This window comes from Streptopelia decaocto, assembly GCF_964273445.1.
Source record: "Streptopelia decaocto genome assembly, chromosome: 16".
Classification (NCBI taxonomy): domain Eukaryota; kingdom Metazoa; phylum Chordata; class Aves; order Columbiformes; family Columbidae; genus Streptopelia; species Streptopelia decaocto.
Window position 1 is genome coordinate 1,361,612 of NC_138671.1, and position 14,853 is coordinate 1,376,464.

The 14,853-nt window shown below is 53.8% G+C and overlaps 1 protein-coding gene across 4 annotated transcripts in view; it reads left to right on the plus strand.

The window, feature by feature from the left end:
- The window catches only part of SLC39A11 (solute carrier family 39 member 11), a 76,536-nt gene that overhangs the window by 23,785 nt on the left and 37,898 nt on the right, over positions 1 to 14,853 (plus strand). The window lies entirely within an intron of this gene.

Sequence of the window (14,853 nt, forward strand, 5' to 3'; positions counted from 1 at the left end):
GCGGTGGGTGTGTGGGACGGGTGGTGGCCACCCCGACCCCGCTGCGTGGGGACGCGTCCCACGAGTCAACACGATTTGCTGTTCCTCTGCTTAACAGCAGCTTCTCAGTAGACAAAGGAAATGTAATTTGGTGAATTAATTCTATTGCTCCTCTGCTTTTTCTTGGTTGGAGAGAAACCGAAATAGCGGTTTGCAATATCTCAAATACAATTGGGAGCAGATTGAGATGAAGAAATGATCCTTCTTTTTGCAAAGAATAGCACTTGCCTCTTAAATCAGGCTCTATTATTTAACTGCATTGCTTAATTGCATGGTTCATAAAGTGTTTCAGGTCCACGGGGTTTTTCAGGACTCAAAATACCAGCTTGGATGTTTCCAAAGGGGCGGGAGGGAGTTTTGTGCCACACTTTGGGCTTTGGGTCCTGGTGGCTTTTGGATCCTGGGGCGAGTGCAGCCGGTTGCAGCCCCGCGGGCCCTGGGGCTGCTGCAGGGGTTTGGAATTCTCCTAAGGTGGAAAGAGTTTCATTCTATTCTTCAACTTCTGCCGCTGAGACTTTGTGTTTTCATCTTCTCTTAGTCGCAAACAATAACAGTGCAAATGGTTTTGAGAATAGAAAATTTCCATTAGACTTTGTTATTTTTCCTCTCTCTGGGGAAATGGTATTAAGAATCTACAATACATTAATTCTTTTATTCTCTCTTGCTATATTTTTTTTGTTCTTACTGAAATGAACTCAGGCTTTTCCCAAGACTCCTCAGGCCTTCCAAGAAAGCAGCTTCCCCAGCGCCGGGCTCCGCTTGGGCTCTGGGAACACAACGGGCATTTGCAAAGTCTAATGGGTGCTAAGTGGAATATTTCAGCCTTAATCACTGTTGAATCATTAACCCTTCCTTCATATTTACATGTTTTAAAATTGCTTAAGCTTTGAAAACAACAACAAAAATCCCAAAGCAGCCAGCTGGGGTGTTTTGCCGTTGTTCTTGCTGGTTGGGGGTGGGAGCCTGAGCTCTCCGGGGCTCTGCCCATCCAGGTCTTTGCTGTTAGAGGTTAACGTGTATTTAACGTGTATTTAGCGTGGCTGTATGAGAGGTTGGGAGCAGAAGCGACCGTGCGGTCCCGCTTGGGTGTTGAGAACCTTGTAGCCGCAATAAGCAAGCGAGGTTTGGTTTAGACCCGTAGGAAGGGAGATGGAGGAAATGCAATGCTCACACCCATCCTTTATCCGCTCTGTTGGGGGAAAAAATTCTCATTCTGCTTTTTCTGCCGGTCACAGCGTGTTTGGGTGCTTCTCTTCTTCCCCATCACCCCAAGTCTCTGGGTTTCCCACCACTTGTAAGCTGTTAGTAGCCGGCTGGGGTGCCCTCTGTCCCGCTCCTGCGTCCCCCGCTCCCCTCCCCGCTGCGCTCTCAGCCATCGATGCTCAATCCAAACCAGATTTTTAGGGGGTTTGCCAACAGCCGGCTGCCTCGCGGATGTGTGAAGCGAGACACGTGTGCACGGGAGATGGAGTACGGGCGGATTTGATGTGAAAACTCTGTGTCTAGACTTGCTATTTGACGAGTGGGATAATCACTAGACTTTAATTACTACAAAGGAAAGATAACCCAGCCTTGTCTTTAATGTGTCTGGGTAGGCGAGGGATGTAATCCGTATTTCTCTGCCTCCCTTGGGATAAAGCTGGGGAGGGTCTGTGGTCCCTCTGGGTGCAGCGAAGGCCTCCCTGGTGCCGCGGGGTTCCCTGGACCTCCCTGGGGCAGCTCAGCTTGCTTGGGTTTGCGGATGTTAAAACCAGGGGAAATATTTTCAGCAGGGTCACGCCGGGACTGCACGGCCAGGTTTGACCCCGCAGCTACGTGCACGGTGTTCTTGGGTAGTTCTCAGAAAGGATTTACATACAGCATCGCACCTTGAAACCCGAGCTGTGACTCATGCTCCTGTCGACTGTATATTTAACAGCGAGGCATGTTGATTCTTTATCGCATCCCAGTGCCGAATGATTCACGTCGCTCCAAATCAGATTACGGAGCGAGTAGGAGGGCGGTGATGTTCCCCATCATCCTCCTTCGCTCTCGCTTTAGCATCCTCGCTGCCCTATGGCGGGTGGGAGATCTCGCTCCGGGGAGGCGCTTTCTTGGTGTGCCGGGGTAGAGTTCGTAGCGACGTGGCTGGAAAATGCTCAGAGTTAAATATCAAATGTTAGTTTGGTGCTCGGTTGGGAGCATCCTCAGCGGTTGGCACAGCTCTGGCTCTGAGTTCAGAGCAGTAGTTTGAGTTGGCTGCTGACCCAAACCACTGGTGAACATCTGCTGAGATACCTGGTGACCAGCAGCATCGCCGCTCGCTCATCGTCTGTCCCGAACACACGGACGTCTGTGCCAAGGGGATGGGATGCGATTCTGGCATCATGCTGCCAGTGCTGTTAACTCAGCTGTGTTATTAAGGAGAATCGGGGTTTGATTTCGATGACTCGGTTGGCTGTTGGTGGGGTGTGATTTAGGAAACGGTGCCGTTGCGTTCCTGCGCAGACGTTCAGTGAGCGAATCCAGATGGGTGTAGTAATTGGAAAAGATACTGGTGTTTGAAATAGTGTACTTAAGAGATGAAATTTCATTAAACTTGTTACTTAAACGAGCCGTGGGCTTTGGGGGCAGCGTAGAGAAACCTCATTACACAGAATTTGTGTTTTTTCTGTAAAATGCTGCGGTGTCCCGGGGGCTGTTTCAGCGGGGGGCGGCTGGGCTGGGGCAGCACCAGCACCAAGCCCCATGTGGGTCCATCCTGCTGCGCTGCCCGAGACCCATTTCAGCAGCATCACCCAGTCCTGCTCTGATCTCCTCCCTCCTCCTGGAGACTGTCATTTTTTTCCATTTTCGCTTTTATTTTCCCCCTTCAAAGGAAGTTTTCGTGTACGAGGCTGCTGGTGCGCGGGCGAGGATGCGGACCCTGCGCACGCAGCGTCTCTTTCATCAATGCCCAGGCAGTTCGTGTCCTGTAATGGTGCAGTAAAGTTCTGATGAAAGGGAGGATGGGAGCTGGGCAGATAAAAGAGGAGGTGAAGCCCCTTGGGGAGCAGCACAGAGAGGGTGAGAGCCGAGCTGTGGGTTCTGGTGCGTCAGGCAGTGTATGGCGATGGTTTATTCTGTCTCTGGCTGTGTCCTTGCAGACGGAAAATACAATTTTTACCCGGTTGCTGCTGGTTTCACAAAGTCCAGCCTTGTCCTGTGTTTTTGGGCTGCCCTGAGCTGCGTCTGCCCCGGTGCCAAGGGGAAAACTCCTCCGTAGAACAGCCAGTTCCCATCATAAAAGCATGAGCGCTTTGCTGACACCCTGTAAATTTCCCCCTTGTTCCCTCCTTCCCTGAGCAGGAGCAGAGACCGTGGAGCAGGGGTGATTTATAAAGCCTCTCCAGCCACGAACCCGTCGTGATTCATTGGGGTAATATTCAGCCAGAGCCTCGCGTGTGCATCCGAAAGGTTCATTAAGTCATTGCAACTTATATAACATGAGGCTCCTTTGGCAAAATAGGATGTTCACCAGTTTTAGGCGGTTCCAACTGTATTTGTAATAGTGTTGACATGTTCACACGGTGCTCGGTCCAGGAAGCTGCTGCTTTCAGGAGACATCAATTTGTTTGGAGTTTTAATAGCCAGGCTCAGTGATGAACGCCTCTGGCAATGTCTGTATTGATTTAACAACATCCTAATGCCCCTTTCTGGAGCGTTTCCAATGGGTATTGACCCTCCTTGTCAGGCTGGTTCTATGACTGGTTTTTACAGTCGTGACTAAACGTGAATTTATATACGTGGAGTTTCAAAAAAATAAATAAAATGGGAGAACATAATCCCTTATAAACTGATTAAATGCATTCGTCCATGGAGATCTGTATCCGCTGTATTCTGTTTGCAGCCCTGCTCCTTGGATCAGGAATTTTGACTTCAGAGGGCTAAATTAAACCTGGCGGTTTGTTCTCCTTTGCTCTTGGCCGGTGTTGTCACTGGGTGTAAACTTCTCTTCTGCTTTCCAAGATGCACATGGAAACATCTTCCCTGCAGCAGCACCGGCGGAATGACTTCCAGGCTCCTCGGGCGCGTTTTGTTTTTCAAGATGCTCTTGAGTTAGCGATAAGTCTTTAGAGGGTTCAGCTGCCCTGGAAGAGGAGGAGAGGCCTTGAGATGGGGTTGGAAGGTTTTCAGATCCTTGGAGGAGGAAGGAGAGGTCTTGAGTTGGGGTTGGCAGGCTGTCAGACCCTTGGAGGAGGAGGAGAGGTCTTGAGTTGGGGTTGGAGGGTTGTCAGACCCTTAGAAGAGGAGGAGAGGTCTTGAGATGGGGTTGGAAGGTTGTCAGACCCTTGGAGGAGGAAGGAGAGGTCTTGAGTTGGGGTTGGAAGGTTGTCAGACCCTTAGAAGAGGAGGACAGGTCTTGAGATGGGGTTGGAAGGTTGTCAGACCCTTGCAAGAGGAGAAGTCTTGAGGTGGAAGCTGTCAGAGGTTGGGGGCGCCTGAGGCTCCTCAGGGTAAGTCTGATGTGCTGTTCGGTAGCTTTGTCCTTTGCTTTATTCTCAGTTGAACAGCACTGTAAGGAGCGTGAGAGCTGCTGGCAAGTGTGGGCAGCTGCCTTATCTGCCCGTAGAGCCGTGAGCTGCCTCCACACTTGCTGCTTTTCATGACTGCTTAGACAAGGAGCAGCGCTGTGCCAAGAGGAAACAACGTCCCTCTCCGCCGGTGACATCTGCGCCTGTGAAATGTGCTCTTGGCGTCTCGTCCCGCTTCCTGCTGTTCTTTGCAAGTGTTGTCTTTCATGGCTTCTTGTTAACGTGTCCTTTTCCTGGGCTCCATCCAGCATCCTCCTAAACGAAACGTGGCCAGAAAGGCTTAGCCTAGCTGCAGGCTTCTCTGGTTTAAGTCTCGCAGAGTTGCAGGAGAGCTACAACCTGATTTCTGTCATCTCCCTTGCAAGATGGGGACCTGCTGGTGGCATTTGGGCTTTCCAAGGGGGATGGTGGGAGTGGAAGAGCCCAACACGAAGCTGGTTTGCAAGGGGTCTGGTGTTCACCAGCACCGGTGGCATTGCCAGAGGGTTGAGTTGTGCCGGCGGGTGTTGCCACAGAGGGTGCAGATGCCTCACAAGAGCTTTTGTCTGCCTTTGAAATGGCTTTTGTCTTTGAAATGGTTTTTGTCTTTGAAATGGCTTTTCCTATAAGCCTCTTATCCCGCCCAAGTCACCACAGGCACAGATTTACAGCTGGAGGACATGGCTTTCCTGCTCTGCTGTTTGCCAAGGGTCTGGCTGTGGGTTTTCCCTATAAAAATGCAGGTAGCGAGCAGAGAGGGCTGGGTGGGCTCCTCACCCGGAGCTCGGTGGCAGATGAGCAAGTGTCTGTCCCCCCCGTGCGGGGGGTGGGTATCGTGGTGTGACATGAGGCTGCTGCTCTGCTCTGCACCTCCTTTTATTTCAGGTGATTTGTTAATCTGCGAGGCTTATTAAAGCCTGCTGAGTGACACGCCGGGTCAGACCCGTGCTCCGAAATGGGCTCTGTCGGCGGCGCGGAGGCTGCGGAGAGGCTGCTGTGCCGCTCGCGGCCATTAATCAGAGGAGTCATTTCCCAAATTGAGCCTCGTTAACTCCGTGCAATATTATCAAGGAGCTTTAATTTCCTGGCTTCACCTGACAATCTGTTAAGTCTTTTTAATTCTGCAGCTGTATAGAACAGGTTACTCAGAAACTCATTTCCAGCCCGGCCTGGTGATGCCGGCAGCACCGGCGGCTCCTGCGCGGTGCTCGGGGGGTGGTGATGGTGCTGGTGTTGTATTTAGTCCTCTAGTAATAACCCTTCTGATTAAGCAAGGTAATAGGGCATTAAAACATGACCCCAGGAACATCTCCGGAGGTGGGTGTTGCATCAAACCCGTGTCTTGCTGGCATGGGGGGCTGGAATCCCGAATTCCCGGTTCCAGGCTGGAGGGGGATTAGCACAAACAAAGTTTGGGAGAAACACCCTCTGCGGCAGCTGCAGCCGGGAAAACCTGCATTTCAGGGTTTATTAAACTGAGCTAACAGTCACTATCATTGCCTCTGGAGCGGCCGTTGTTTTGGCTTCGCTCAATAAGCGCAGTAATTCATTTATTTTCTAGCTATGGTTCTTTAGATGAATGGGGATGGGAATAATTTTTAGTCACCCTAAGGATATGTTGGAGGAGGGAGATGGAAATGAGGAGCTCTAGCAGTTGCTCTGCGTTATGGCAGCGATATTAGCGGAGGAGCGATGCCAGGGCATGTACCGTGAAGCGTGGGAAGGCCATCGCTGGTACCGTGAAGGAAAGGGAATCAACTGCATCCAAAAAAAAAGAGCTATTCCCCACATTAAAACTAAACAAACATTTTAAGGGTAACGAAGTGTATAAAAAGCTGTAGCCCAGCTGTGGCACCGGGGATTGAGCGTGGCCGCAGGAGTGTGATGGAGTTTGCAAGGGATGGGAACAACCCCAAAACAGAGCCAGGGAGGGCACTGGAGCGGTCGGTGCACAGTATGGAGACAGATGCATGTATATATTTATGTATGTGTGTGTATATTAATATATATCTATTGTAATTGTGTGGTTCCGGTGACGCTCTCAGGTGACCTCTGCGCTGTGGCCACCGCGGGTTGTATTTAGGGACCAGCCTGTGCTGCTTTGGGATTTTTTATGGTTGCCCCGCGCTCAGTGTGTGGTGTGGACGGGCTGTGCCGGGGGCATCGCGGCTCTGCCGCTGCTTCCCGCGGCTCTGAGCGATCACAGACCTCCCAGCAAAGCTGCTGCTCTCCGGGTGCACAGGAGGGCACGGGGGAACACCACAAAAGGTGCTTTTATTGCCTAAAAGCATGAAGCGCTTGTGCGGGGCTTTCTGCTTCTGCAAGGCTGCGCAAACGCTTCCTGAGCTGCTGAGACGGCAAGAGCTCGGTGGGCGGGCAGCCCGTGTCCTGGCTGGGCCCGCTGGGCGTGCGGGTGCTCGGATGCCGTGGTGGAGCTGAGCCCGCACCCCGGAGACACGGATGAACTGAGACCTTGATGACATTTGGGGTTTGGAGCTGGTGGGTTGGGGCTGGGAGCTCTTGGCCGGGTCTCCTGCACCGGAGGGGGCTCTGCCCGCTGGGTTTTGCTCTAGCGCACCAGTTTGGCTCCAGTGTAAACCGCAGCTGGTCACTGGGAAGGCTGCTGGGGACGGAGCTCGTCCTGCTCGGGAGGCAGGAACCTCGTTTCCTTCTGAAGGCAGCGGGTTTGTTTTCCCGAATCGCTGATTCTGCTGTGATTTCTGCTGGTGATTGCTTTCCCATCTGATTTCAATTTCAACACATTTTCATTCCATTTCACTGTGTCCTGAGACAGTTGTTCATGTCCAGGCCTCTTTTTTATCCTTTTCCATGTGGTATATGGCACAGGATGATGAAATATGCCTTTTCACTAAAAATCAATGTTTTATTTCCTTTCCCTCACCAGGAAGCTTTTCCCAGATACAAATATTGATTGTTCAGATAAAAGCCAAGTTTACACTGTAATTGCTCTTTAAACCAGTGGGGCTGGTGGGTTTACACTATAATTGCTCTTTTAATCAGTGGGGCGGGTGGGTGCTGGGTGGGAGCCATGGAACGGGGCTGCTCCTTGGACAAAGATGTTTAGAGACGCACCAAGTGTTTGCTGTCTGAAGTACCGCAAGAATATGTTGAAGAATATTCTCTTCGGTGCCATCGGGGTGACTTCAGCGGTATTTTCTATTTTCAGGGTTATTTTCAGAGCACACACGTCCCTAGAGGATGACTCGGGGGGGGGAAACGCTGCAGCTCCCAGGGCAGCGGGAACTGGTCCCATCGCTCCCAGCGCTGGGGTGACTGTGGGTCCAACCCACGCCGGGGTTGGGGCGGGAGATGCTGCGCGGTTACGGGGTGACTTTTACATATTTGAAGGAAAAAGCTCTGCGAGGGGCAGAGGTAATGAGGGCTCTGCTCCTGCCTCGCGCAGAGTCCCTGCTGCCTAATAAGACAGAAGCTGTGATTGAAGCTTTGTTGCTGCCTGAACTTTTGCAATCGCTCTATTTAATTTGAATTTTTCAGCATCTAAAGAGAGGGAGCTCCTGCTGGTGCCGTTCCTGAGAAGTGAACCCGACCTGCAGAGTGTTCCCCCTCCATCTGCCCGGCTCCTTGAAAGGGAGAACAGCTTTGCAGCAGCTGCCCTGCCTGCGCCCTGCCTGCTGCTGCATCCCCAAACCTGCAGCGATGCCCAGGGGATGCGGCCAAAGCCGCGTGTTGTGGCCGGGACACGCGCAGGGGCAGATGGGCACGCCAGCAATCCCAGCCCGCGTGTTACCAGGAGAGCTGCTGGATAAATAACCCCAATTAGCGAATGTCTTTCTGCTTTTCATGTAGGCACCGCCAGGCTGAAATGACTTTTAGTTTCAAGCTGCGCTGTGTAATGGATGAGCTGCTCAGGGATCCCGTCTGTCACGTCACGTCCCTCGCAGCGGGCTGGTGTCAATGAGGGCTTTGTCTCACCCCAAAACAGGGGCAAATGGCATTCAGCCTGGCTGGGTGGGTTATATGGGGTTCAGGGCTGCTTTTCCCCTGGCAGCCCAGAAGTAGGCTGTGGGTGGCTGGAGCGGGTGCAGGACGTGGTGCTGTCCCCCCTGCACCGGGAGTCACTTTGTCCAGGTTTGGATGCGCAGTAGCTGCAGCGGATGGGCAGGGGTCTCAAAGGGCTTTTCCTCTCTCATCGTCCAGCGGGCTGTGGGAGCAGGAGGGTCGGTGGGGCTGGAACAGCCCCAGCAGCCGGAGCAGGAGCCAAGCCTGGCAGCTGCTGCGAGGGAGCTGTGACGAGAACACGGTCCCCGAGCGTCCCCGTCCCCAGGGCCTGGGCTGGGGGCACCGATGGCAGCAGGGCCTTGGCACTCAGCTTTGTGGGAGCTCTGCAGAAAGAGGTCTTCTATTTTTAATTTTTAAAGACTTGGTGGTTTCCCATCTGCATGTGTTGTAAGCTTGAACTAAACTATTTTTTAAGCGGTGTTGTCTGCAAGTCCCGAAGCTCGAGCATATTCAGTGCCATCTGTGTGTCTCTCCGTAGCTCGCCCCGGGGCCCCGTTTTGTCCTGGCGGGTGATGCTCTCCCTGCACGTGCTGCTCGATGGCGACTGGGACCTCGAGGGCACGTGGGGAGAGGGGCGAAGCTGGGCTGGTTCTCTTCAAAGCCCTGGGATGGATCTGCGGCAGCAGATGGTGCGAACCGCCTTGAAGTCAGTAGGAAATAGCACTGAATCCGCAATGACGTGTGATTAAAATGATGCTTATTTATCTGTTTTACTGCCAATGGGTGGTTCTGCTCTTTGTACGAGGGGCTCGGGCTGCCGTGCGGTGCTTTCCCTGCACGGGGGTGGCGGGAGCGATGCTCAGATTTTAAAATACTCGTTAAAATATTTGTTAGGCTCTTTCCACCTGAGAGCCTCTCTCCAGCGTGGGGATGGTGACTGACCCCCAGTATCCCATCCTGGGAAGGGGCGATTTGTGGAGTATCATTTTCTTTTGAAGTTGCGCATCCTTTTCCTCGGCCGGTTTGGTGCCGCGGCCGTGCCGCGCTCGGGAGCGTCGGCCGTGCCCCGGGAGACGCGGCGCTGCCGGGAGCGGGAGCCCTGTGAAACACCCGCTGTTTTCTGCACCGCATCGTGGTTTTGCTGCTTTGGTTCTGGGGTTGTTTTCTGGGGTTGCTGGACCAGCCCCAGCATCACGTCTCCACACGTTGGAAGCATCAGGGTCCAGCCATGCGGGGATCAGAAACCCTTCCCTTGGAAACAAGTTGTCGGGCTTAGTGCTGAGGGCTTTGCCGTGAAAAGGCAGATAAAGGCTGGTTAAACTCATCCCTTATTGAAATACTAGAGGAAAATTTAAGGAGTAGGTTTTCCGTGTACGTGCGTGTGGTTCCCAGCTGAATTCCCGCGCCGTGGCGGAGGAAGGAGAGCTCGGCTGAGTCATCCCCGTCTCCCCACCCCGGGCTGCCAGAGATCGATTTGCTTTGGATTCAAAGGAGGCAAAAAGAGCCCAGCTCCTTCCCTGATAAACACTGGTGGGGGTTCACATCCTCTTTTTTTTTTGAGACTGATTTTTGAGAGGTATTTTGCTGCTCCTGGTATCTGCTGAGCCAAGAGCAGTCCCTGGGAGACGGGGTCCTGGGGTCTTGTAAATGTTGAGGGGCAGAGATGGGGATGATGATGAGCACAGCGTTGTGCTCTGCATGGCCAGGGCTGTGTGATAACCCTCTGCAGGGACAGGTGTGGATAAACCTCTGGAAAACTGGCCTGTCCTTGCTGCAGGGGCATCCCAGTGCAAACTGGGATGGCTGGGCTGGGGCTGAATGCAGCCACACAGCCTATTTCTGCTTAAACTGCTAGAGACGGGAGTTTTCATTTCTGAGATGTTCATCCCAGATCCATAAATTAGAAACTGTCAAAGGAAAAAAAGCCCAGAGTCTCGTCTAAGAGTCTGGTCTCGCAGCTGAGGCTGCTGCCGAATCCTCTGTTGCGCAGCACGGCGCTGCGGGTCGAGCCTCGGCTTTGCTTTTCTGCTTTTACCCTGAGGACTACCTAAAATAGGAGAATTAAAAATTTAGTAGCAGGCTGGGTAGTGCTGTCGTGCGGCAGCAGAAGCCTGGGATGCTTTCATCAGGGCGAGAAGGCATGTCCTGCTCCTCCGGCAGGGCGCAGCTCAGGCCCATGTTGTCCCCCTTGGGCACGGCCCCGCTGCGGCGCACAGCTCCTCTGGAGCGGGACAGACCACATCTCCTGCTCTCCTTCCCGGGAGCTCGTTAGACACCAGCTAACGAGCCTCGCTGAGCCCCGGAGCGGCCGCTGTGCCCGCGGTGCCGCTGGGACCCGACCCAGCGCCGCTGGAAATGCGCTTTGTGGCAGAAAACACCGTTGTTGCGCTGGAGTTTGTGTCTGTGCGGGGGCGGCTGGGGTGTGCGATACTGGTGTCATGTCACACCCCAAGCTTCACCCGTCTCTGCGGCAGGTGATGCTCCTGAAACCCCCAGGGTTTGGTTTTGCCAGGAAAACGGGCAAAAATCCTATTTGCTTGTCCCTTTAGGAGGAGCCAGATTGGCCTCTGCACCCCCAGATTTGATCGGTTGTTGCTCCTAAATATTCCCTGCTCCTGATCTGCAGAAGCACGGTGATAATTTGGGAAATATGCTGCTTGGAGAACAGTGTTAACGGTGCTAACAGTGTCTCTCAGCTGTGCCGCTTCCACCTCCGGTTAAACCTCTGGGCTCTAATGCATTTATTCATTGATTTTTATTTTCAAACAAATTTAAATAATTTGCAAAGAGAATTTCTCTAGCTGAAGTCACCGTGTCCTTGCTGGATAAAAAAAGAGGAGCAGGCGACTTTGAATAACGGGTGTGCTGGAGCGAAAGAATAAGAGAAATAACGCAGAGCAAGAATCGAGCAGCTCGTTTTCCTCGTCTCTAGTTTGGCATCTTGAACGTGCGGCAAAGGGCTGTTGTGGTGACAATAACAGCTGTTGTGACACGGCGGCGTGGTCACCGTGTGGTACCGACGTCTGCTCCTGGAGATCGTGCGACATTAGTTTCTGCTCGCTGGATTTCTGTGCTTTCGTTCCACTCTAATTAAGAAAAACTAGTTGTAGAACAGGCAGGAGAGAAGAGCAGTGGGAAGATGGGCTGGGGTTGACGTGCAGGTGTGTGTGTGGAGATGATGCCAAAGGCCCCTTGTGCAGGTGGCTCCTGGCAGACGTGGAGATGCCGGTGGGACCCGCGGTGCCGGTGGCTCCGGTGAGCCCGTGGTCCCGCGTCACCCCCCGGCTGCCGGGAGCAGGGTCAGCAAGGTTGTCAGCTGAGCCCTGATGAAATAGCTCCTGATAAAACTTGCCGCTTTCTGTTAAAGCAGGTAGGGGACGGCGTTGTCCTCCCTCTCCTCAGAGATCGCCGTGTCTGAGCTCGCTCGCTCAGCAGCCGTTCCCTGCCAAGGAGCGGAGATCGGAACGTAGCTCAGCCCTCTGGAATGAACTGATTAAATTAACTCGAATGTGTAAAATTTCAGCATAAAATGATTCAGTGATGCACTTTATCTATTGGGAACTCTTTAAAGAGCTCTTGGAAGTTAGCATGAATTAGTTTGCTTAAAAGCACCTGGTGCATGTAATTACATTTAACATCGTGCTGGCGTTTTCACCCGAGAAATTAATCTTTAAACGCCACAAACATTGAGGTTTTTGGCATTCCTCCTGCATTCTGACATCGGGCAATCTGTGTCACCTGAGGGTGACAGCACCATGGCCTCGTCACCGCTGCGCAGCTGATGCCGTGTCACCTCTGTCCCTCGGGTTTGGTCCTTCCCCAGGCAGCAGCCTTGTGGCAGCGCTCAGCGCGAGGTCCCATGCCTTAGTGGGGGCTTTCCTGACCGTTTCTGGGGCAGGAGCGTGGGGCGACGGGCTTGGGGTGGTTCCAGTGCTGGGATCTCCTCCTGAGCATCCCCCCTCGGCCGCGGGATCCCCGTCTGGCACACGGAGAGGCTGCCGTGGCATCAGCGGTGCTCTCAACGGGGGTTTGGCGTCTGAGAGCAAGCCCCCGTGGCTCTTTAGGAACATGGTGCTGGTTTAACGCATCCAGTTGCGCTTTCCAAACTGTTGGTTTGTCTGGGACAACTTGGGCCGACCAGTGCTCTTCCTTTATTGCATTTCTGCAGCGCCTTCCCCTCTGAACGCTGCGTTATGCGTTGATTTCCCCTTGCAGTTCACCCCAACGCAGGCTGGCAGCGCTCTGGGGTGACGGGAGCTTTGCCGGTGCGGGGATTACCCGGCAGCTGGGCGATCCCCAGCGCTGGGAGATAAAGCGGGGCAGCGATAATGTCTGTGCCTGTCTGCATGTACGCGATTTCTCGGGCTGCTGGGGATAAACGGTGGCGCACAGAGGGCTGGAGCAGTAATTTCATGCGAGACTCGATGACAGATTGCTGGAGCAGTGGGGGAGACGTTTATGCATCAGGATGAAGGTTTTTGGGGCCAGAGGTGGCGTCTGCAGAGTGGGAGAGGCTGGGAAGGGAGGGAGCGGTGCAGCACCAGCAACGTGCTCTGGAGCTATAGCCAGTGCAAGAAGGAGCTGCCCTGGGGCTCGGGGGAGCTCTGAAATTGTCCCGGGTCTCTTTTCAGGCTGGGTTGTTCCCGGTGTGAGGTTTGAGCTGGGGTTTGGGGGTATGGGGCTCCCCTTTGCTGTTTGGCGATGGGGGGCAGGAGGGGCGGGAAGGCTGGCGCGCTCCAGCGTCCTCCTGGCTCCAAATTTCAGACGGATCCTGGCAATGATGGTGTGTCTGAGAGCAAGTGGTAGTCAGTCATGCTGAATTAAACAACCTTTTATGAAAGCTCCTGTGCACGCTTGGATAAATGAAGGCGCCTAATAGACAGTGAGTCATGACACTCTATTTATCTTCCTCACTGAAAGCCTGAGCAGATGCAGGGACCTCTTTTATCTGCCAGAAACACTGGAAAATGAATCCGTTACGTCCAGGGGCTGCAGGGGTGAGGTGACGCTGGCAGGCTGGGGTTGCCGTCACCGCGATGTGCAAACGGGCGTCCCGGGCGTCCCGTTCCGTCCCTGCCACAACACCTGCTATGGTGGAGGGGCTGATGGCCCTGGGCTCTGCTTGGACACCTGGAACCTGGGCTCGAGCAGCCCGAGCTTTTGCTAGCAGTAAATAAGTACTGCTTTTTAAAATACATCCTTATTTTGACCATAGTTGGAACAACTGCGAGTACTCCTCGCTCAGCAGCTTTGCTTTCTGCGTGCAGGCTTTCCAGGAGCTGGATTTTCCCTGCTTTTGGGGACTTATTGCTTGAAATAAAACCTTTTCCCTTCACGGTGTGGTTCCCAGCTCCTCTCACGCTGTCAGACGTGCTCGGAGCCCTGGGACTCGCGATGCTCCCTGCCTTCCCACACCTGCCTGCGACGGGGACGGCAGTCATCCCGCAAGAGGTGCTGCGCTTAATTACTTAGAGTAATTAAAGCCTCATCCGGAGGTGTTGGATCAGAGCCGCGTGCCGGTGAGGAGCAGATGCTCGCGAACACCCATCTGCTCTTTAGCATCCCGGCCCTTCTGTGCTCCCTGAAATTCCTGCTGCGGCGGCACAAGGAGGATGAGGAGAACAGGGATCTGGAGGAATTTGGGAAGGGGCCGAGCTCCCATCGCTTGGTGTGTGCGAGGAATAGCTTTGTTACATGTGTCTACAATGGCATGGGTGCGCAGTGCTGGGGGATGGACCGCTGGCTCCTGTCCCGGGCACTGCCAGTGATCCTTGAAAAAAGCCTTGAAAAAAAGCAAAAGGGTGACGAAAGGTACGAGCAGTGTCCTCGGAAGGCAGCGAGCCGCCGCGGTGCCGCAGAGCGACGCAGGGGTGCGCGTCTGGCTCCGCTTCCCGGGGGCTGTGGCTGTTGGGTTTGATGCAATTTCTCTTCTGGGGCTTCCCCATGGTTCAAAATGAAGGAAAATGAGAGGGGATGGTGTGCGAGGGAGGGTACCACTGCCTTCTATAGCCGTCAGATGAAGGAGGGATGCTCTGTGTCCCCCTGTGGGAGGGTACCACTGTCTTCCGTAGCCATCAGATGGAGGAGGGATGCTCTGTGTCCCCCTGTGGGAGGGTACCACTGTCTTCCGTAGCCATCAGATGGAGGAGGGATGCTCTGTGTCCCCCTGTGGGAGGGTACCACTGTCTTCCGTAGCCATCAGATGGAGGAGGGATGCTCTGTGTCCCCCGTGTCCCCTGCCCGGGGTCCCTGCAGACCCTGGAGCCCATGGCCGTGAGCTCAATTCCTGGGCGCTGCAGCG